This window comes from Somniosus microcephalus, chromosome 19 (genome assembly GCF_052327205.1).
Source record: "Somniosus microcephalus isolate GS21.2 chromosome 19, FLI_Smic_1.0, whole genome shotgun sequence".
In the NCBI taxonomy this organism is placed as follows: domain Eukaryota; kingdom Metazoa; phylum Chordata; class Chondrichthyes; order Squaliformes; family Somniosidae; genus Somniosus; species Somniosus microcephalus.
The window spans coordinates 52,654,554-52,677,584 of record NC_141005.1 but is presented as its reverse complement, the minus strand read 5'-3'; the positions used below and the strand labels follow the sequence as shown (position 1 = coordinate 52,677,584).

The following is a 23,031-nucleotide window of genomic DNA, read 5'->3' as shown; positions in this document are numbered from 1 at the left end:
TGGGCGTCGACCGTGGGCATCCGCCACTGAGTCAGCAGAGTTGAAGATTGCTGGAGAAGCTGTCGAAAGCAGGGCCTGGTTCCTGCCGACGGTGCTTCAGCTAATCGGGCTGGTGGCAGGTAGTACACTGATCCTTCCTGGGCTGCGGCGGTCGCGAACTCGAGCGGGTGGCTTGCAACGGGGCCGAGCAGCGTTGTCGGGAAGAGGAGAGAGAGAGGGTGGAGCACACAGGGCGCGGCCGGTGCTACGAAGCCGGACTGCGTACAGACCCAAGAAGAGGGAGGCAAGAGTCCCACAGGGTTGTTCCACGATGGGAAAATAATTTTAAAAAAAAGAAATATTGAACGCGCAGGAAACCGCGAGGAGCTGCAGGTTACAACGGAAACCGCGGAAAGCAGCGCTCGCAACAGCGGGGAAGAAGGCAAAGCGCGGGAGGCGCCATCTTAATCAGCGGGGAAGAAGGCAAAGCGCGGGAAGCGCCATTTTGTTAAATCAGGGAAGAAGGCAAAGCGCGGGAGGTGCCATTTTAGATTTTCAAGATGCCGAAGACTGGCTGTATCACTGCCTTTGATAATACAATAGAGGACTGGACCACGTATGTGGAAAGAGTCGAGGTATATTGCGAGGCAAACGAAATAGCCGATGAGAAAAAGGCATCGGTATTGCTAAAATTAATGGGCGCTAGAACATACGGCCTATTGCGGGACCTGATTACTCCAGCCAAACCGAAGGCGAAGAGTTTTAACGAAATTGTTGCTGTCCTACAGGAACACCTAAACCCTGCACCGCTGCTGATAGCAGAAAGATTTAAATTCCACAGGAGAACTCAGCATAAAGATGAGAGCAATGCTGAGTACCTTACGGAACTACGCAAGCTATCAAAGCACTGCCAGTTCGGAGCAGGACTGGCAGATACCCTACGGGACAAATTTGTCTGTGGACTCCTGAGTGAAGGAACACAGAAGAAGTTACTCTCAGAGAAAGAACTGACGCTAGATAAGGCTTTCAGCATGGCAGTAACGTACGAAGCAGCAGCCAGGGGAGCTGCGGAAATACAACAAAAGCCACAGGAATACGGCACCCACGCAATGACACGGGAATTTGCAAAATGTTATCGCTGCGGCAGAACTAACCATGCCCAGAAGGACTGCTGGTCCAAGGACAAAATATGCAGGCAATGCGGAAAGATGGGACACATTGCACGAGTTTGCAGGTCTGGGAAGAAGACCAGCGACAACAAAAAGGCTACTAAGGAACCGTACAAGAAAGTACAAAAGATGACGGACAGTAGTTCCGAAGACCAGATGAGCGATAGTGAATCCGGGAACAAGAGACTAAGCTGTCTCAAACTTCACAATGTAATCGCAAAAGAGGATCTCCGAACCATTTGGGTCACCCTCACGATAGCAGGGTCCCAAGTTAAAATGGAATTGGATACAGGATCAGCGCTAACCGTCATGAATCGACGAGACTACGAGCGGCTATACTCACACATACCTTTGAGGGAGACATCCATCATCTTGACGACGTATACGGGGCAAAAAGTATACCCCAGAGGAAAAATAAGGGTGCCTGTCAAATACAACGGCAAGAAAATACGGAAATTGTATCTCTACATACTGCCAAATGGTGGACCACCGTTATTGAGATGTGAATGGAGCAGGAAGATAAACTTGGATTGGCACTCCATTCATGCAATGACGGTGGATGGTAAAAAAGATGAAGACGTCACTCCTGGACGATTGTCAACAATCTTAACTAACGCCAAAGAGGTATTTCAACAAAAACTGGGCACGCTTAAAGGCATAACCGCCTCGATAAAAATAGAAGAGAATGCAATTCCCAAGTTTTTCAAAGCAAGACCGGTACCATATGCAATTCGCCCAGCCGTCGAGGCAGAGCTGGAGAATCTGGAGAAGGCAGGCGTGTTGTCTAAGGTCGACTGGAGCGAGTGGGCGACACCCATTGTTCCTGTCATGAAGAAAACGTTAAGCAATAAGTCTGAGGAGCCAAGGAAGGTTCGCATCTGTGGGGATTTCAAGGTGACGGTGAACCCAGTCCTTCACACAGTACAATATCCTCTTCCAAGGATAGAAGACATCTTCGCCTCACTGTCTGGAGGGAAGCGTTTTACAAAAATTGACCTAGCACAAGCATATTTGCAGATGGAGGTTGAAGAATCCTCTAGGAAGTATCTCACGATAAACACTCACAAAGGTCTTTACCAGTATCATCGATTGGTATTCGGAGTAGCATCGGCTCCGGCGATATGGCAAAGAGCGATGGAACAAGTCCTGCAAGGGATTCGGGGGCCTAGTGTTACTTGGACAACATCCTTGTGACAGGTGAAGAAGACAGTTAACACCTTAACAACCTAGAACAGGTGCTCACTAGACTACGGGAACATGGGCTACGAGCCAACCGCCCCAAGTGCGAGTTTTTTAAGAAACAGATATCGTATTTTGGCCACGTGATTGATGAAGAGGGGTTACATAAGTCCCCTGACAAAATTGAAGCAGTTGTTAAGGCCCCAGCGCCTGAAAATGTGTCGCAACTGAGGTCATTCCTCGGATTAGTGAATTACTACCATAAGTTTTTGCCGAATTTGTCGACAATTCTGCACCCACTGAACACCCTGCTGCGAACGGGAGTAGCATGGAAATGGAGCAATGACTGTAAGCGGGCCTTTCAGAAGAGTAAGGACTTAATCACTTCAAGAGAAGTATTGGCTCACTACAACCCAACACTGCCGATCAGACTGGCGTGTGATGCGTCTCCCTACGGCATTGGGGCGGTACTGTCACATAAATTCCTTGATGGTTTAGAGAGGCCGATAGCTTTTGCGTCACGCTCGTTAACTTCTGCCGAGCGTAACTACGCCCAGATTGACAGAGAGGCCCTCAGCCTAGTGTGGGGGGTGAAGAAGTTCAATCACTACCTGCACGGTCAAAAATTTACTCTACTAACCGATCATCAACCTCTTGTCTCCATTTTCAACCCTCAGAAGGGCGTACCGATAATGACAGCGCAACGGCTGCAGAGGTGGTCCCTTTTCCTAGGGGCACACCAATATGACATCGAGTACAAAGGAACTAAACAGCATGGGAATGCTGATGGATTGTCACGCCTACCGTTGCCGACGGTGAAAGAAGAAGACCTTGCAGTGGATCCAATGGAGTTATTCCACTCGACCATAGTCGAATGTCTCCCTGTGACGAATGCAAACATAGAAAAGGAAACACGGAATGACCCGACACTATCACGGGTCTATGATTTAACGGTGAAGGGATGGCCAGCACATGGCGAATCACTGCTGCCAGCATTCTCGCCAAGAAGAGAACAGCTGTCAATGTGCAGAGGAACCTTGATGTGTGGATCCAGAGTAGTAATTCCACCTAAGTTGACGGATAGAGTGCTCAATGAGCTTCATGAGGGTCATCTGGGTGGGGTAAAAATGAAGAACTTAGCCAGAGCGTTTGTGTGGTGGCCGGGAATCGATAGAGAAATCGAAGAGATGACCAAGAGCTGTGCAGGATGCCAGAAGGTCCAAAACGCCCCACCACAAGCTCCTCTACATCCATGGGAGTGGCCCTCATCTCCATGGCAAAGGGTGCACATTGATTTTGCTGGTCCCTTCATGGACTCGATGTTTTTAATTGCGGTGGATGCACATTCAAGGTGGCCAGAGGTAATAAAAATGTCCTCAACCACCACAGAAAAAACTATCACAGTTTTACGAACCATATTCGCCAGGAATGGGCTGCCTGAACAGATTTGCTCTGACAATGGACCACAGTTTGTGTCTGAAGAGTTCCGGAGGTTCTTAAAGAACAATGGTGTTAAGCATTACACATCTGCCCCATATCATCCAGCCACTAATGGATTGGCCAAGAGGTTTGTTCAAACATTCAAGAAGGCTATCAAGGCAATGTGTAATGAAGATTTACCCCTACAACACAAGGTGGACAACTTCTTGTTTGCCTACCGGAATGCGACACATGCGGTTACCAACCAAACTCCAGCCATGATGTTCTTCAATCGAAGACTACGATGCCGCTTGGATTTGGTTAAGCCAAACGTCCGAAGAGATGTGGAGAACAGGCAGTTTCAGAATATGAATGAAAGGCCGACCAGGAGTTTTAAGATAGGTCAACCAGTTTTGGCCCGGGACTACCGCACTGAGAAATGGCAGCCAGGAACGATTTGTACACGGCAAGGACCTCTCATGTATACCGTGGACGTTGGAGAGAGCATTGTAAGACGCCATGCTGACCAGATTCTAGAGTCACTGGAAAACGTCAACTCCACACCACAATCTGATACACCTGACAATGAAATCGACATACCAATTACAGCTACCGCAGAATCGGTGATATTGGAAGCAGATGAACCAAGCAACGACATTGATCCCGACTCAACCTTGCCAGAAGAACCTGATACCCCAAAGAGGCGTTATCCAGACAGAATCAGGAAGCCTCCTCAAAGACTGAACTTATAATTGCTTAAGCTCAACCAATGTATCTAGCAACCGTAATTGTGATTGTAATTAGTTATCATTTAGTTGTTAAATGAATGTTATGTACTGTTTATCTAAAAGGGGAGGAATTGTTGTGTATGTACCTTTAAGAGAATAACTGGTCTCAGACTGCAGTACCGGCAGTGACCACCCCTGTATAAAAGGCGCTAGTAAGCCTCTGTAGTTTCAGTTTCCCGATTGACTTCATTCAGTAAAGACTTGTTTTGTTCAACTCCTGCTGTCCGTGTCTCAATCGTACACGGACATAATAAGGCCTCCTCAACCTCCATCTGTAGATATGCCTGAGCCAAGTCAATTTTGGTGAAACGTTTTTCTCCGGATAGTGAGGCGAAAATATCTTCTATCCTCGGAAGAGGATACTATACCGTGTGAAGGACCGGGTTTACAGTCACCTTGAAGTCCCCACAGATGCGAATTTTTCTATGTTCTTCAGATTTATCATTATTCAATGTTTTCTTCATGACCGGGACGATGGGTGTTGCCCACTCGCTCCAATCTATCTTGGATAATACACCTGCCTTTTCCAAATTCTTCAGCTCTGCCTCGACTGCTGGACGAATTGCGTATGGCACCGGCCTTGCCTTAAAAAACTTGGGAATTGCCGCATCTTCCACTTTTATTGAGGCGGTGACGCCTTTCAAGGTTCCTAGTTCCTGTTGAAACACTTCCTTGGCGTTGGCCAAGATGTCTTTTAATCATTCAGGTATGACGTCATCATCATTTTTTTTCTTACTGGTCACCGTCAGTGCCTGAATGGAGTGCCAGTCTAAACGTATCTTCCTGATCCATTCACGTCCCAACAGCGGTGGACCACCATCTTGCAGAACGTATAAATACAACTTCTGTATTTCCTTGCCGTTGTATACAACAGGCACCTTTATTTTCCCTTTTGGGTATACTTTCTGCCCCGTATATGTTTTCAAGATAATGGATGTGTCTTTCAAAGGTATATGCGGAAATAGCCGCTCGTAATCCCGTCGACTTATGACGGTCAGAGCTGATCCTGTATCTAGCTCCATTTTAACTGGGGACCCCGCTATCGTGAGGGTAACCCAAATGATCTGGTAATCTTCTTTGGCAATTACATTATATAATTTGAGACAGCTTAGTCTCTTGTTTCCGGAGTCGCTATCGCTCTTCTGGTCTTCGGAGCTACTGTTCGTCATCATTTGTACCTTTCTGTACTTTTCCTTATTGATTTTTTTCCTGTCCGTGGATTTTTTGTGTCCAGATCGGCATACACGTGCAATGTGTCCAATCTTTCCGCATTGCCTGCATGCTTTGTCCTTGAACCAGCAGTCCCTCTGGTCATGGGCGGATCTGCCGCAGCGATAACATCTCTCGAAACCCTGTGTCATTTCATGGGGGCCGAAGTCCTGTGGCTTTTGCTGTATCTCTGCAGCTCCTCTTGCGGCTGCTTCGTATGATACAGCCATACTGAAAGCCTTGTCCAGTGTCAAATCTTTCTCAGAAAGTAGCCTTTTCTGTGTTCCTTCACTTAGGAGACCGCAGACAAATTTGTCTCGAAGAGAATCTGCCAGTCCTGCCCCGAATTGGCAGTGCTTTGACAGCTTCCTTAATTCGGTGAGGTAATCAGCGTTACTTTCATTCTTGTGCTGATTCCTCTTAAAGAATTTGAATCGTTCCGCTATCAGCAGCGGTGTTGGGTTTAAGTGCTCCTGTAGGGTATCAACAATCTCCTTAAAATTCTGGTCCTTTGGTTTGGCTGGAGTGATTAAGTTTCGTAACAGCCCGTATGTCTTTGCGCCCATTAGATTTAGAAGTACTGATGCCTTTTTATTATCTTCTATTTCATTTGCTGTGCAATATACCTCCACTCTTTCCACATATGTGGTCCAATCCTTTATATCGCTAACGAAAGCATTAATATTGCCAGCCTTAGGCATCCTGAAAAAAAATGGCGCCTCCCGCGCTTTCCTTTCTTCCCTGCAGACAAAAAATGGCGCTGCCCGCGCTTTCCCGCCGCTGTTGCTGCTGACAACGCTGTTCTCCGCGGTTTTTATTTACATAGGTTTTTTTTTCTTCAATCGGTGGAGACTGTCTGGGACTTTCCCCTCCCTCTGCTTGGTCCGAACGCCGACCTGCTTTGCAGCGCTGGCCGTCTCCCGAGTGCTCCCCCCCTCTGTCTCTGTTTACCTCCGCCTTCGCTGCTCGGCTCCGCTGCAGAGCCAGCTGATGGAGCCCCGGCCCGCCGCCCAGGAAGGACCACTGCAGTACCTGCCACCAGCTCGGCCAGCCGGTGAAACCACAGCCTTTCCCTTATTTCTTTTCTTTCTTGTTTTTCTTCGACTTTCGTCTGAGGAATCGATCTCCTTGAGGTGCTGCCGAATTGCAGGTAAGTCCGTTTCCAATTCGTCGCCACTGTTGTATCCGTTTGTTAATGGAGACACGGAATGCAGGAGTAGGTTTCACAGGTGTTTACTGAACAAAGTCTGGAGGTGAACTAACAGATACAAGACACTATACAGGCTTATATAGCCTGAGTGGCCATTACCGGCATTACAGTATACAGGGGCTCTTAAAGGCACATACACCACAATGCCATTTGGATAAACAATGGCCCAGAAATTCGGGTCTCCACGGGTGAGTACGCACGGAGTACTCACCCGTAGGCCCAATGGAAATGCCGGTTTACTGCATGCACTGCGCATGCGCGGGAAACCGGTGATACGCTTATCAATTAATCCATAAAAAGCGATGAATTAGGATGGTAATGAAAAGGTTTTTATTAACTAAAGAGCAGAGCATGCCTCTCGTGGCTGACTGGTTCCAGGAAGGAAGTGGGTTGCCGAGCAGCCACCTTTATACCAGGTCATGTAGGCGGAGCCATGGGTGGAGCCAGCTGAGGCATGCATTGGTACACAGTGAGTAGCAAGAGGTAACAATGTATAATAACGATAACAGTAGTGAACAACAATGAAAACGATAACAGTGGTTTACCACATTCACCCCTTGTTTAAAATTGAGTCCGGCAGGGTGAAGTGTACTAAAAGTTCGTGTAGGTAAGTCTATCAGGAGGCCTTGTATGCCGTCCTAATCGTCGTAGCAGCGGCGGCGGTGGTGCAGTATCCAACGTCGAATCCGGTGTCTGAGTGGTCAACGAAGGGTCCTGGGGCTCCGGCATGCCATCTACAGGGGTTGGGTTGGGAGTAGTGGTGGAGAATAACGGTGGTGATTCAGGGGCGCCCGAGGGTGCGAGGTCACGTATGGAGACCGTGTCCTCCCGCCCGTCTGGGTATGCCACGTTAGGCATACTGGGGGTTGGCGTGTAGGAGGTTCACCCTCTCGACCAGGGGGTCCGTTTTATGGGTCCTCACGTGCCTCCGCAGTAGGACGGGCCCAGGAGAAGTCAGCCATGTCGGTAGCGAGGTTCCCGATGTGGACTTCCTGGGGAAAACGAACATTTGCTCATGAGTGGTGGCATTAGTGGCAGTACAAAGCAGTGACTGGATGGAGTGGAGCGCCGCAGGGAGGACCTCCTGCCAGCGAGAGGTCGGAAGGCCCTTAGATTTTAAGGCTAAGAGGACGGCCTTCCAAACCGTCGCGTTCTCTCTTTCCACCTGGCCGTTCCCCCGGGGGTTGTAGCTGGTGGTCCTGCTCGTAGCAATACCTCTCGCGAGCAGGTACTGACGAAGTTCGTCGCTCATGAAAGATGAGCCCCGGTCGCTATGTATATAGCTAGGGAACCCGAACAAGGCGAAGAGGTCATTCAGACATTTGATGACCGTGGTACTGGTCATGTCTGGGCAAGGGATGGCAAAAGGGAAACGGGAGTACCCATCAACTATGTTGAGGAAGTACACGTTGCGGTCAGTGGAAGGGAGAGGCCCCTTAAAGTCGATGCTCAAGCGCTCGAAGGGGCGAGTGGCCTTGATCAGGCGTGCTCTGTCTGGCCTATAAAAATGCGGTTTGCATTCGGCACAGATTTGGCAGTTCCTGGTCATAGTCCTGACCTCCTCGATGGAGTAGGGCAGGTTGCGGGCCTTAATGAAATGGCAGAATCTGGTGACCCCGGGGTGGCAGAGGTCATTGTGGAGGGTCTGCGGTCTATCAACTTGCGCGTTGGCGCATGTACCTCGTGATAGAGCATCTGGGGGCTCATTGAGTTTCCCGGGCCGGTACAAGATATCGTACTTGTAGGTGGAGAGTTCAATTCTCCACCTCAAGATCTTGTCGTTCTTGATTTTGCCCCTCTGCTTATTATTGAACATAAAAGCAACTGAACGCTGGTCAGTGAGAAGGGTAAATTGTTTTCCGGCCAGGTAATGCCTCCAGTGTCGCACCGCTTCCACAATAGCCTGGGCCTCCTTTTCGACAGAGGAGTGTCAAATCTCGGGGCCCTGGAGGGTCCTTGAGAAAAAGGCCACGGGTCTCCCCGCCTGGTTAAGGGTTGCAGCTAGGGCGAAGTCGGATGCATCGCTCTCCACTTGGAAAGGGATGGACTCATCCACTGCGTGCATTGTGGCCTTTGCAATATCACTCTTAATAAGAGTGAAGGCTGCACACGCCTCAGATGTCAGGGGGAAGGAGGTGGACTTGATGAGGGGTCTGGCTTTGTCCGCATAGTTGGGCACCCACTGAGCATAGTAAGAGAAAAACCCCAGGCATCTCTTCAGTGCCTTTTGGCAGTGGGGGAGGGGGAGCTCCATAAGGGGGCGCATTCTGTCGGGGTCGGGGCCGATGACTCCGTTCTCCACTACGCAGCCGAGAATGGCAAGGCGCGTGGTGCGAAACATACATTTCTCCTTATTGTATGTTAAATTCAGCCGCTGGGCCATACGGAGGAATTTCTCTAGATTAACGTCATGGTCCTGCTGGTCGTGGCCGCAGATGGTGACGTTATCCAGATAGGGAAAGGTGGCCTGCAGCGCGTTCTGGTCAACCATCCGGTCCATCTCCCTTTGGAAGACCGAAACCCCGTTGGTGACGCCGAAGGGAACCCTAAGGAAGTGGTAGAGGCGGCCGTTTGCCTCGAAGGCAGTATACTGGCGGTCCTCAGGGCGGGTAGGGAGTTGGTGGTATGCTGACTTAAGGTCAATGGTGGAGAATACCCTGTATTGCGCAATCTGATTGACCATATCAGATATGCGGGGAAGGGGGTACGCGTCCAGCTGAGTGTACCGGTTTATGGTTTGGCTATAGTCAATGACCAGGCGGTTTTTATTGCCGGTCTTAACGACTACAACCTGGGCTCGCCAGGGGCTGGTGCTCCCTTCGATAATGCCCTCCTTCAGGAGCCGCTCCACCTCAGAGCTAATAAAAGCTCTGTCCCCGGCGCTGTACCGCCTGCTCTTGGTAGCGATGGGTTTACAGTCGCGGGTGAGGTTAGCGAACAAGGGAGGGGGGGAGACTTTGAGTGTGGAAAGACTGCAAATGGTGCGCGGCGGGCGATTTAAAAGCTGTTGGTTGCAGACTGTGAGTGGGGGGAGGGGTCCACCGTATGCCAATGTGACACTTTTAAGGTGGCACTGAAAATCCAACCCTAGCAGAACGGCAGCGCAAAGACGGGGCAGGACAAGAAGTTTAAAATTTTTATATTCCGTGCCCCTAACCGAAAGGGTCACCACACAGTAGCCGCCGACGTCCGTTGAATGGGACTTGGACGCCATAGAAATCCGATGGCGCGTTGGCAGGACCGTGAAGGAGTGGCTACGCACCGTGTCGGGGTGAATAAAACTCTCCGTGCTCCCGCTGTCAAACAGGCAAGTAGTGGCGCGGCCGTTTACCGTAATGTCCATCATGGACCTGGACAGATGATGAGGGAGAGCTTGATCCAGCGTAACGGAGGCCAGTGTATGGCTGAGTGAGCCGATGTGGTCGTCAGACGAGACGGTGGTCGAGTCCGGAGACAAAATGGCAGTTGAGTGCGGCGGGCAAAATGGCGGCGGCCATGATTCCGATCCCCACGTGGCCGGAGGTGCACAAAATGGCGGATAAGATGGCTGCCCCCACGGTTCACACGCGGCGCTGCTGGCGTTCGCGGGTTTCCCTCTGCAGGCGTTGGCGTAATGGCCTTTCTTCCCGCAGCCAGAGCAGGTAGCGGTCTTCGCCGGGCAGCGCGCTCTAGGGTGTTTTAACTGGCCACAGAAATAGCATTTTTGGGCCTGGTTACGGGACATCGCTGCAGTAGTTGGTACCGGGGGCGGCGGTCCCAGTTGATTTCGGGACATCGCTGCAGTAGTTGGTACCGGGGGCGGTGGTCCCATGTCCCAAGGTCGCGATGACCATGGCGCGGCACCGTTACGTGAGCATGCTTCGAGGTTTCGGTGGGCCGCATCTAATGAGAGTGCGAGGGCTACGGCCGTCTTCAGCTCGAGCTCCTTGCTTTCGAGCAGTCTCTGCCGGGAGTAGTCGGACTGGAGGCCCTTAACGAAGGCATCACAGATAAGTCCCTCCGCGTGCGCCGCAGCCGATACCGCCTTACAGTCGCAGTCCCTGCAGAGTGTCTGTAACGCCCGTAAAAATGCCTCTACCGATTCCCCCGGTTGCTGCCTGCGGGATCCCAGGAGGTGTCTGGCGTAAATCGTATTCACTGGGCGCGTGTATTGCCCTTTTAGCAGTTCGAGAGCCGCCGCGTACGTAGTAGCGTCCCGGATGAGTGTATATACTTGAGGGCTCACCTGGGCGGTCAGAACTTTTAATTTGTTCTCCTCCGATATCACGGCGGAGGCTTCTAGGAAGGATTCAAAACAGCTCAGCCAGTGTTCGAAATTGGTAGCTGAACCCGCCGCTTGAGGGTCGAGGTCCAGGCATGCTGGTCTAAGGGCTCGCAGCAACGCCTGCTGTTGTTGCTGATGCTGCTGCTCAGGTCCCGACATTTTAATTTAGTTAATAAAATTGATACGCTTATCAATTAATCCATAAAAAGCGATGAATTAGGATGGTAATGAAGAGGTTTTTATTAACTAAAGAACAAAGCATGCCTCTCGTGGATGACTGGTTCCAGGAAGGAAGTGGGTTGCCGAGCAGCCACCTTTATACCAGGTCATGTAGGCGGAGCCATGGGTGGAGCCAGCTGAGGCATGCATTGGTACACAGTGAGTAGCAAGAGGTAACAATGTGTAATAACGATAACAGTAGTGAACAACAGTGAACAACAATGAAAACGATAACAGTGGTTTACCACAACCGGCACTTCCGTTCCCCTGAACGAAGGGGTTCAGAGGTCGAACGCGTGCGCGGGGGAGGCTGCGCATGCGCATTGAGCTTCGTTTTTTTTTTACAGGTTTTCCCAGAGGGTAAGTCTGCAGAAGTTAGACATGTAAAAAGCAAGCGTAAGGCCTGCTTTTTACAAGGTAAGTGGTGAATTACTTAAAATTAAAACATTTTTTCCACAGGTTTATTATTTTTAAATACTTTAAAGCAAGGTAAGTTTATTTTTCGCCCCATTAGAAAATAAAATTAATTTTTTCAAAAATGTAAATTATTGTTTAAAATAGTTATTTCATGTAATTTATAGTTTATTTTAAAATGTGTTGTTTTTTAAAAAATTTATTTGAAGATTTAGTGATGTTTTGTAAGAAGAAGGGGCCCGTAGTATTTCTAAGTTTGACAACACTTCCTGTCAGACTTATGAATGGAGCATTCCCTGCTCCGATTGGCTCTCCATGGCCCACGTGATCCCAGGGGATGCATCGAACTAACTGCGCCCCTGGGATACGCAAGCACTGTGCGTCGGCAGCTGGAGCAGGCCCCGGATCGGAATTCCACGGGGGCCCACAGCTCAACAGCCAGCGCGCTAGGCAAATGCAGGTCGGGGGCTTGCACCCGCGGGAAGCTCCCGACCCGAATTTCTGGGCCATTGGGCTAAAAATTCGGTGGCGCCGCGTTTGGGGCGCCAAGCTCGCCTGGGCGCCGGAATTTGCGCTCCGGCCAGAGCCGCTTGCGCCCTCCCGATATTCAGTGGGAGCGCCCCAAGAGGGACTCGGGGCGCTGCTCGAGGCTCCCCGCGTCCCGCTTGGGGCGCTCAAACTGAATATCGCCGCGCTACGTGCCACAGCGCCACATGCTGTGGCACGGCGCGCTGCTGTACTGCAGGCCTTCCTCCCCTTCTTAAGGCGGAGGGGCCTGCACCAGCGCGATCACCGATCGCGAGTGCCAGCAAAAGAGCCCGACACCGAGGAGAAGTGCCGGGCTTTTGGGACACAGCCGGCACTGCCCGGGGGGTGGATCAGGAGGCCGGGGAGGGCGGCGCGAGGAGGTGCTGGCAGGCGGCCACCGGAAAAAATGGCCGCCCCACACCTCCACCTTAATTTGTGCCACTACCGCCACAAGTAGGCCCTGTGAACCGGTCGCGATTTGCGACCGGCGTTACAGAGGCGGGCGCGGCCAAGTATCGCGATCGGGGCAGGAGCGGGGCGCTGCGCACACCAATGACGTCATTGGTGGCAGCGCAGCGCTACAAGCTAACGCCGCCATTAGCGCCCCGCTAAATATCGCGGGAGGCGTGGCCAGTGGCGCTAAAGCCACTGAGTGCCCTCTTTGGGCGCTAACTGGTGGCGCAGCCCACTGAATTTCTAGGCCATTGTCTTTTGGCAAGCCTTTGTGAAAATCTATATGCTACTTGTAAGGGAGCAGCATTACTCTCACTACTTAGGAGACAAGTATGTTTAGCTCATTTAAAAGTAAATTCATACAGAAACAAAACATTGAGGAACAGTAACCACCATTGACACACTCAACTCTCGGGGGGAAAAATTTGGTTGCTTTGCGCCTCCCGTTAGCTCCCTAAGAGGGCACTAATGGGGCGCAAAGCAACTAGCGCCCGGGCGCGGCTTGCGCCGCTCGCAAAATTGACCAGACATTTTGTAGCAGCGCTAAACACTACCGCCACGATCTCCTGCTCCCACAGATCGTGACGTCAGTCGAGCGTGCAACGCCCTGGTAGCGCCCCAGACCGGATATTGAGTGGCGCCCCCTGCCTTACCGCCTGCCGCTAGCAATGATAGGTTGAGGGGAGCGTTTTGCAGTCAGGAAGTGACTGGGGGAGCGCTATTTAGGGACGGCCGCTTCCTGACTTTTTTTTCGGCGACATTTTTGCACCATGCATTCTGAGAGAGAGAGAGAGAGAGATTTCTAGAGAGATTCAACGCTGTGTGAAGGAGTTTTGGGTACTGAGCTGCACTTTGCAGGTTCATTTTGATTTGACCTTCCTTGCATCGATTTAGAAGAGACTATGGGGACTGCACTCTGAGCTCTTTCCCTGGGCCTCTCCATTGTTCTTTCCAGCAGAATTGATGTACAGGTCTCTCCAGGCCGAGATTCAAGGCTGCAATGAGCAGGATGTGGATGGAGAGCAAGATCGGCCCTCCCCTTTAAGAACTGGCCGGCGCCAGTGTGTCTGTGTTCCATTGCTGACTGACATCACATGAACTTCTGAGGTAGCGCCTCGCTCCTCGGCGTTAGCGCCTTAAGAGAGGTGTGTAGCGCCTGATTTAGCGCTCCAATCACCTCCAGGGGCGATAGAGGCCAAGTTTGCAGTCGGAGGCGATAATTAGCGCCAGGCACTAAACTTTGCGCCCGGCCGATAATTGCGCCACAAACGGGGCGATACCGAATTTCTCCCCCTCGGTGTTTAACAGCTAACACAGTCAAGGATTTTTACATCACACCACATGTGTATAACCTACATTATTAAAAACAGAAATGTGTTAACTTATTCAACAAATTATTAACTATATAAAATTATCCAATGAATCCCCATGTTGTATAGAAATTAAGATTCCTCTAGTCACATTGTTTAATCAGCCATCCAGTCAAATGCTGATAGTTTATCTCCGAGAGATCTCATTACCTTTTCTTTTTGAGAATCCGACATTTGTAGTACTGCTAATTTATAAATCCTCAAACATACTGAATAGATTATTCTAACAGAACTGAACCCTTCAGCTTGCAGTTTTTCCAGTGCAAACATACCGTGCCATGAAACCTTATCTATCAACTTACTCCTTCTGCAAGCACCATGTGATCAAAATATAACATGGCTTCATAAAATTTTAATGTATGAATGTAAATCTTTGAAAATACAATTTAGAACACTTAAAAAATAAACTGAACTGAACAGATCTGTATTAGAATGGGCTTTAAGTTTTAAATAGGGGTCTTCCCATTGTTGGCAGAGCACTGGGACCTCTACCAACAAGACTGAAAATGGCAGAATTACGCACTTTTCCACAGCACTAACTGTGTTTGATGTTTGATGAATTTGGTCCATTGCAGCCAAGTTCACAGTATACATTGTTTACAAGTGACTAGAAACATAGAAACATAGAAAAATAGGAGCAGGAGTAGGCCATTCAGCCCTTCAAGCCTGCTCCACCATTCAATATGATCATGGCTTATCCTCTATCTCAATACCATATTCCTGCTCTCTCCCCATACCCCTTGATGCCTTTTGCATCTAGAAATCTATCTATCTCCTTCTTAAATATATTCAGTGACTTGGCCTCCACAGCCTTCTGTGGTAGAGAATTCCACAGGTTCACCACCCTCTGAGTGAAGAAATTTCTCCTCATCTCAGCCCTAAATGTCCTACCCCGTATCCTGAGACTGTGACCCCTTGTTCTAGTCCCCCCAGCCAGGGGAAACATCCTCCCTGCTTCCAGTCTGTCTAGCCCTGTCAGAATTTTATACGTTTCAATAAGATCCCCTCTCATTCTTCTAAACTCTAGTGAATACAGGCCTAGTCGACCTAATCTCTCCTCAAAAGACAGTCCTGCCATCCCAGGAATCAGTCTGGTGAACCTTCGCTGCACTCCCTCTATGGCAAGTATTCTTAGGTAAGGAGACCAAAACTGCACACAGTACTCCAGGTGTGGTCTCACCAAGGCCCTGTATAACTGTAGTAAGACTAGATTTACATTAAGTATCAGGACAAATTCAATGCACCAAACACTAAGCATCATTGCACAACTCTGCCATTGGGAGAATCAGGGCTGTAGCGTGTAACCCTATCTCCAACCTGCTCTCCTATCTAATAAGACTCAGCAATGGGCACACAGGATTGTTGAATAAGCCTGATAATGTAATTTGTGCTAAGACCCAAGTGCATTTGAGTGGGTAGTGCAGTCAGTGAGGGGTTACGGTAAAAGGGGAAATTAAGTGGGGTAGGGGTAGCCTGTGATGGGCATTCGCAGCCAGTGAGAGTGTTGAGCGGGAAGAGATTGACGGCCAATGGTTGGGTTGGAAATAGAAATGCAGCTCGTGGGGGAAGGAGGAAGGGGTCGAAATCGCGGTCATGGTGGGACAGAGTGAGGCCCAAAACTTGCTCACTGCTTTTCTCGACAACAGTGACTCACCTTGAAAGTAATTCATTGGCTGTGAAGCGCTTCGGGATCTCTAAAGGTCATGAAGGATGCTATATAAATGCAAGTTCTTTCTTTTGCGTTCAGTCAGGAGTGTGTGGGGGGTGGGGGAGGGCGAAGGAAGAGGTTTAGTGCTGAAAACGTGCTCATGGTAGGTTGATGAGTGACATTTAGCTGCGTGGAGAGGGGTGATGGCCTCAATCCAACTCATTGAGGGGGGAGGGCTGGAATCTTGCTCAATTGAGGGGTGCGCGGGGTAAAATTATGCTCAGTATAGGCTGGGGTGGGTTTGAGGCCATAAATCTTGTTCAGTGTGGGGTGCGATTCTTACCCAAGGGACTAAAAGTTGTCATTCCTGTGCTTTTAATTGGCAGGTGTGAGGTTACCTTAGATCTGCCCCAATGCACTTATGTATGTGGTGTTAACTTCAGGTGCAAGCCCATTACAATCTACGTTGAATGCAGCATAGATAGATGGGAAAAAAAATAACAGTAATATAATGTATATGTTAACAGTAGGTATTCCATTATGATTATCGCCTCAAAGAAGGAAAGTAATGGTTTGCAATCTCTATACTAAACTAGATATTTTAGAATTAACATTTATCTACAGTTATCTTATATTCGTTCTAACTGCAAGAGCTAACTGGGCTAACCTGACCTCTAAGAAAATTCCAGACGAGCTCAAAAGGTTGTTGTGTAGCTCCACCTCTGAGCTACTCACCAGTTATCTGGGGTAGTGCTTTTGAATAACTTTTTTTTTCATACATTGCTGGGATGTGGGCGTTGCTGGCAAGGCCAGCATTTATTGCCCATCCCTAATTTCCCTCGAGAAGGTGGTGGTGAGCCGCCTTCTTGAACCGCTGCAATCCGTGTGGTGAAGGTACTCCCACAGTGCTGTTAGGGAGGGTGTTCCAGGATATTGACCCAGTGACGATGAATGAACGGCAATATATTTCCAAGTCAGGATGGTGTGTAACTAGGGATGTGGTGGTATTCCCATGCGCCTGCTGCCCTTGTCCTTTTAGGTGGCAGAGGTCGCGGGTTTGTGAGGTGCTGTCGAAGAAGCCTTGGCGAGTTGCTGCAGTGCAGCTTGTAGATGGTATACACTGTAGCCACGGTATGCCGGTGGTGGAGGGAGTGAATGTTTAAGGTGGTGGATGGGGTGTCAATCAAGCAGGATGCTTTGTCCTGGATGGTGTCAAACTTCTTGAGTGTTGTTGGAGCTGTACTCATCCAGGCAAGTGGAGAGTATTCCATCACACTCCTGATCTGTGCCTTGCAGATGGTGGAAAGGCTTTGGGGAGTCACGATATGAGACACTCACCGCAGAATACCCAGCCTCTGACCTGCTCTTGTAGCCACAGTATTTATGAGGCTGGTCCAGTTAAGTTTCTGGTCAATGGTGACCCCCCAGGATGTTGATGGTGGGGATTCGGCGATGGCAATGCTGTTAAATGACAATGGGCAGTGGTTAGACTCTCACTTGTTGGAGATAGTCATTTCCTGGCATTTGTGTGGCATTTATCAGCCCAAGCCTGAATGTTGTCCAGGTCTTGCTGCATGCGGGCATGGACTGCTTCATTATCTGAGGAGTTGCAAATGGAACTAAACACTGTGCAATCATCAGCGAATATCCCCACTTCTGACGTTATGATGGAGGGTAGGTCATTGATAAAGCAGCTGAAGATGGTTGGGCCAAGGACACTGCACTGAAGAACTCCTGCAGCAATGTCCTGGGACTGAGATGACTGACCTCCAACAACCATCATCCTTTGTGCTAGGTATGACTCCAGCCAGTGGAGCGTTTTTCCCCTGATTCCCATTGACTTCAATTTTACTAGGGCTCATTGATGCCATACTTGTTCAAATGCTGCCTTGATGTCTTCTTCACTCAGAGGGTGGTGAATCTTTGGAATTCTCTACCCCAGAGGGCTGTGGAGGCTTAGTTGTTGAGTATATTCAAGACAGAGATCGATAGATTTTTGAATATTAAGGGAATCAAGGGATATGGAGATAGTTCAGGAAAATGGAGTTGAGGCAGAAGATCAGCCATGATCTTATTGAATGACGGAACAGGCTCGAGGGGCCGAATGGCCTACTCCTGCTCCTATTTCTTATGTTCTTATGATCTAACAGAATGGCAGAACAGGCTTGAGATGCTGAATGGCCTACTCCTGTTACTACGTTGAAATCTCAAACTACAGCTGAAACCGAAACAGGCAGTCTTGGAGGCAGTCAAGACATCAGTGGACATTTACCCACTGCTACACCCATGTCTACAGAAGAGAGAAACTTGGACCAGTCCGAGCCACATTCTGAAGGCAGCTGCATGAGTCATAAGCTTTTGTCACTTGCAATTTAGGAGATCTTCCACAGTACTGAGATCAATGTATTCCAACTCAGTGTTCTCTGTATCAAATACATGCAGCCATCACCGATTGAACAATCATTGTGGCTTAATCATTCTCAGAAACCCTTATAACATGCTTAATTTTTGATACAGATCTTATTATATTGTACTGCACCAATTAGAAGTAAAAAAAATACTGGGAAATTTGCCTCACTACATATATAAAAATCAAATAATCAGTAATCCTTCTGTTAACTATTATCAATTTTATGTTAAATTTACAACCCAAACTGACAGGTTATTCACTTTTGTTTAGTCAAGCCTCATCATAGGGTATTCAAGATTATTTATAGTTGAATGAAATGACAGTGGCATTGCAGTGGTTAAATTTAGACACCCATAAAATGATTTTAAAGTGCATAAGCTGAATTTTCAGTTGTACTGATTTTTAGAAAGACTGAAGCCTTTAAGATGGTATTTTAATTAGAGGCAGCTCAATATCAGGAACTACAGGGACACAGGCCTGCCACTTGTCATCCATTGGAAGTGACAGTCATTCATTTTCAGTTGAAATATGTAACTCGTTTTGACATGTCGCTTTGAAATTTGGCCGTACATCTCAATCCTAGCATTTTCCAGATGTTAATGCTCTTGGAATAGAATCTGGGTACTGCAGAATCTCAGAAAGAGAATGGGAAGTCCTCATTAAGGTAGTCACTGCTATAATCATTCAAAATCATTGTACTGAATTTTGGATGTCTTTAGAGGTAGGACTAAATTACTAGTACTGTTCGCCCTCCACCTACTCCTTACAAAAAAATAAAACAGCCTGGCACACGTGAGCAGTAATATTATGACAAATTCTACAAAATGCCTGCAATAGTCTTTCTTTCAACATTTTGCAGACATACAATGTGAAATGAAAGATTGCATGATCAAGATTAAGATTTTTTTAAATGAACCTTTGTCTTAAATGTGTTCATACCAATCTTGTTTTTATACAAATTACTGTATATGCTTTTACACATCATAAGAAATGTGCTAATAAAAATAAATTAAGCTGCCATCTTCATTTATTCACTGATTATTGCTAAATTGATAGTGTTATGTGCATGCCATTCTGGATGAAAGCTGCTGTGTAGAGATCCAATTGCATGTGCAACAATGGGGTCCATCATACACTACCATAAAATTAATGAATTGGCCCATAGTGAAAAATCATGTCATTGAATCCTGAAGTAATTGTCTGCAGTAACTAATAAAAATATTGAGATCATGAATGACATTTACAATTGAAAGTGCTACAGGAAGTCCTACTTCTTATAGTCTATTTTCTAATATAATCTGGATGTATATTTGTTCTTCTTTATATACGAGAGCCATAAAACATTTAGCAGCAATACTGTTATGATTGTAAAATTTAATGCATTGCCTGGATGTGACCACCTATGGCTAAAACGTATTAACAATACACAGCAGTTCAGTCCCGACTGTGACTGAAAAGCAACATTTCTCTCAAATAATTTACTTTAGATTTGTACAGGTTTTAAAAAAAACTTTAGACGAGCTAGATCGTGTAATTTAGTAATCATGTAAAGTGATGTAATCTGTTCACATAATGCAATATCATTGAAGTTGAGATTGGTAGAAAGGGACAATTTAATAAAGTTCTCACTCATCCTGAATGCAGCATTTTGTTTAGGTCAAAGCTCCAGCCGCGGGGGGTGGGGGGGGGGCAGGTCAGGAGGCCGGGGACGGGAGCGGAGACAGGTGCTGGCAGGAGGCCAGCAACAAAAATGGCCACCCAGTACCTTACCTTTAAATAGCGCCGCCCCGGCCGCAGGTAGGCCCCCCTGACCCCGTCGGACATAGCGTCAGGGGGCGCTACCGATAATCACGGCTGGGGCGCAAGCGGGGTGCTGCGCAGCGCCACGGGGTGTTAACGGTTAGCGCCGCTGCTAACCTCCCGCCGAATTTCGCAGGAGGCATCGGCAGCGTCGCGCCCGGGCGCTAGTTGCTTTGCGCCCTTCTTAGGGCACTAACGGGAGGCACAAAGCAACCAAATTTTTCCCCCAATACATTTATCTGAAATTCCTCGATCTGTAATTTTAGCAGGGATGTTATATCAAAGCTGTAGTGTTCTAGTTCATGTATATGATCCATGATGAGAACAATTTAGATTTTTTTTTTAATTTATTAAAACGATTAATGCTGCGCTACCTCATATGGTGAATTTTAAATCTGGCCAGATGTTTCTCTATAAGGGAAGGGAAGAGTTATAAAAAAAAGTCATTATGGTTACAATTCTCCTAATATTATTTTTTGGAGGTTAAGGAGGAGGCCAGAGGGCTTCATTAAAAAATTAGCCTGGCGATACGGTCCCCATGCACCATAAATGAGGGGGGATGGGGTGGGGGGGAGGGGAGAATTCCACCCAAATATTTGGAGTAGTATTGAGCACTTTTTGAGAGAACCCCAAAATGGAATACAATTTATAAATGATTTTAACTGCATTTCATTTGTTGTTACTTTATGACATCAACGTCTTCCACACAACTGAGCCCCGAATTTAGCCTGGGGTGGCGGCCGTGCGCCGAGGCGGTTGGAAAACTGTTCAGGCCTCGGCGGCATTGGTTTCCGGCGGGTGCCCCTCTTGCCTGCTCAGAAGAGCAGGTTGAAATCGGAACTCGCAGTTGGACAGTGGAGCCTCAGTAACTCCCACTGGCGTTTATAATTGCCCACCCATCTGGTTTCCCCCCAGTAGGCGGGTTAAAGTCGCCCCTCGAGAAACACGCTGACAAAATACATTTTACTGCTTCATAACACTGTTAATTTAAAGCTACAGTATTACAGTAATGACTCCTGAATTGATGACATTAACGATAACCAGCCAGTTAGAACTACAGAAAAAAGATGCAGCCATGTGTCTTGGTTTGGTTGTTATTTGCCTCATTTCTATTTCACTAAAATGTTCACCCCTCATTCACAGAATGCCACACAGGTGTAAAACTTCAACTGTATAACAACAAGGTGACAGAGATGCAAACAGACACATAGGTCAATGTTGTTTTGGGAGCACTTTGCCCAAATAGGTACATATTTGTGTTGAGGAGGAACTTGACAAGGTTTCTAGAAATGTTAATGTGGACAACAATTTTAATTCCCTAAATGAGCAAGGCCCACTTAGATGAAGGATAATTTAATTTTTATCTATCTTTTCCCCACTCCTGTATTCTATATTTTGAATGTAAATTTGCAAAATGCTTACATTATAAAAAATAAGCTCACTGTTCTCAATGAACTTCACCTGTTGGTGATGATTTGGGAAGCTGTTTTGTTGCTACCGTCATTTTATTTTACTTTTTCCTTCCAGATGACATGCTCAACATCTTGATATTTCATTTAACTAAAATTAAATTCAAAAGAAACTAAACCAGTCCTTTAGGGAGCTTGCCTGTAAAACATGATGAGGATCTGCAAAGGCTTTCTCAAGTTCAGTCTCTCCTATGGCTTTGCCGGGCAAGTGTACAGATGGGTGAACAGCCAGGACCATGAAGGGATTTGAAAAAACAACAGAAAACACTGGAAAAACTCAGCAGGCCAGGGCAGCATCCGTGGAGGGAGAAACGGAGTTAACGTTTCAGGTCGATGACCCTTCGTCAGAACTAGAAAAAAGCAGGAAAGGGAATAGATTTTAAAGCAAGTTGGGGGCTGGGAAAGGGGGGAGGGGATGAAAGAACAAAAGGGAAGGTCAGTGATAGGATAGAAAGCAGGAGAGATAAAGAGACATTGAGAGATATTGAACGCCAGAGGAGGTGGTGATGGGACAGGTATAGGAATAAAGGATGGCTCAAGATGAAGTGTGAATGGCGCTGGCAAAATGATGGACAGCTGCCATATGGGAGGGAAGAAAAAAGGCCAGACGAAAGTGTGGATTAAAAAAAAATTAATTATATAATATATGATAGGGGCCGAGGTTATGATTTGAAGTTGTTGAACTCTATGTTGAGTCCAGAGGGCTGTAGAGTGCCTAATTGAAAGATCAAAGTGATCTGAAAAACTTGTAATAAACTGACCAAATGAAAGAACAACAACACAAAATAGTTTTCGTTCTCCATTAAGCAAGGGACACATGCCATGCACAAAATCAAACCCTTGCCCGTCAGTTTTATTTGATATTTATTGATCCTGTGAAACCTTAACATCACTGCCCACAATTGCATTAAGGCCAGGAGGTGGGAGTTTCTCCAGTAATGTGCAATAACGTAACATAAGCAGGGCTTTAAATTATTATTCCTGCCATCAAGATTGAAAGAGAAAGCATCCTCTCCAGATACTCAGCACAGCTAATCATTCCTGTCTTTAGAAGGGAAGGCGAATGTTATTCGTTTCACAAAATCGGCTATGGCGATCATTCCCATTATCAATCAACTCCCTGGAGAGAATAACATTTCCTTTCTATTCCTAAGTTTGTCATTTTTATTGACAGGAGAGAGACAGTGAACATTATGCGAGAGAATCGACTAAAGTAATCATTCTTGTCATCAAGGACAGATCAAAGGTAGGATTATGTAATTTGCAGCCTCAAAAGTCTGATTTAGATGCTTGAGTACACATTGGTTTGAAAACCAGATCAGTTACTGTAAATTTAAAAGTCCCATTTTATCAACAACCAGCAAAGAGCAAAACAATCAAATATTGGTTCAGGTCACAGTGTCAAAGAATGCTATAATGTAAAAAAAAGCCTTTTGACCCATCAAATCTGCACTGGAGTTTATCTCCACAGCCACCTAGTCTAATCCCACTCTCCTGCTCTCT

General features: G+C 47.4%; 1 protein-coding gene across 1 annotated transcript in view; it reads right to left on the bottom strand.

The window, feature by feature from the left end:
- ksr2 (kinase suppressor of ras 2) overlaps window positions 1-23,031 on the bottom strand; it is a 568,763-nt gene that overhangs the window by 257,958 nt on the left and 287,774 nt on the right. The gene's annotated exons all lie outside the window — the stretch shown is intronic.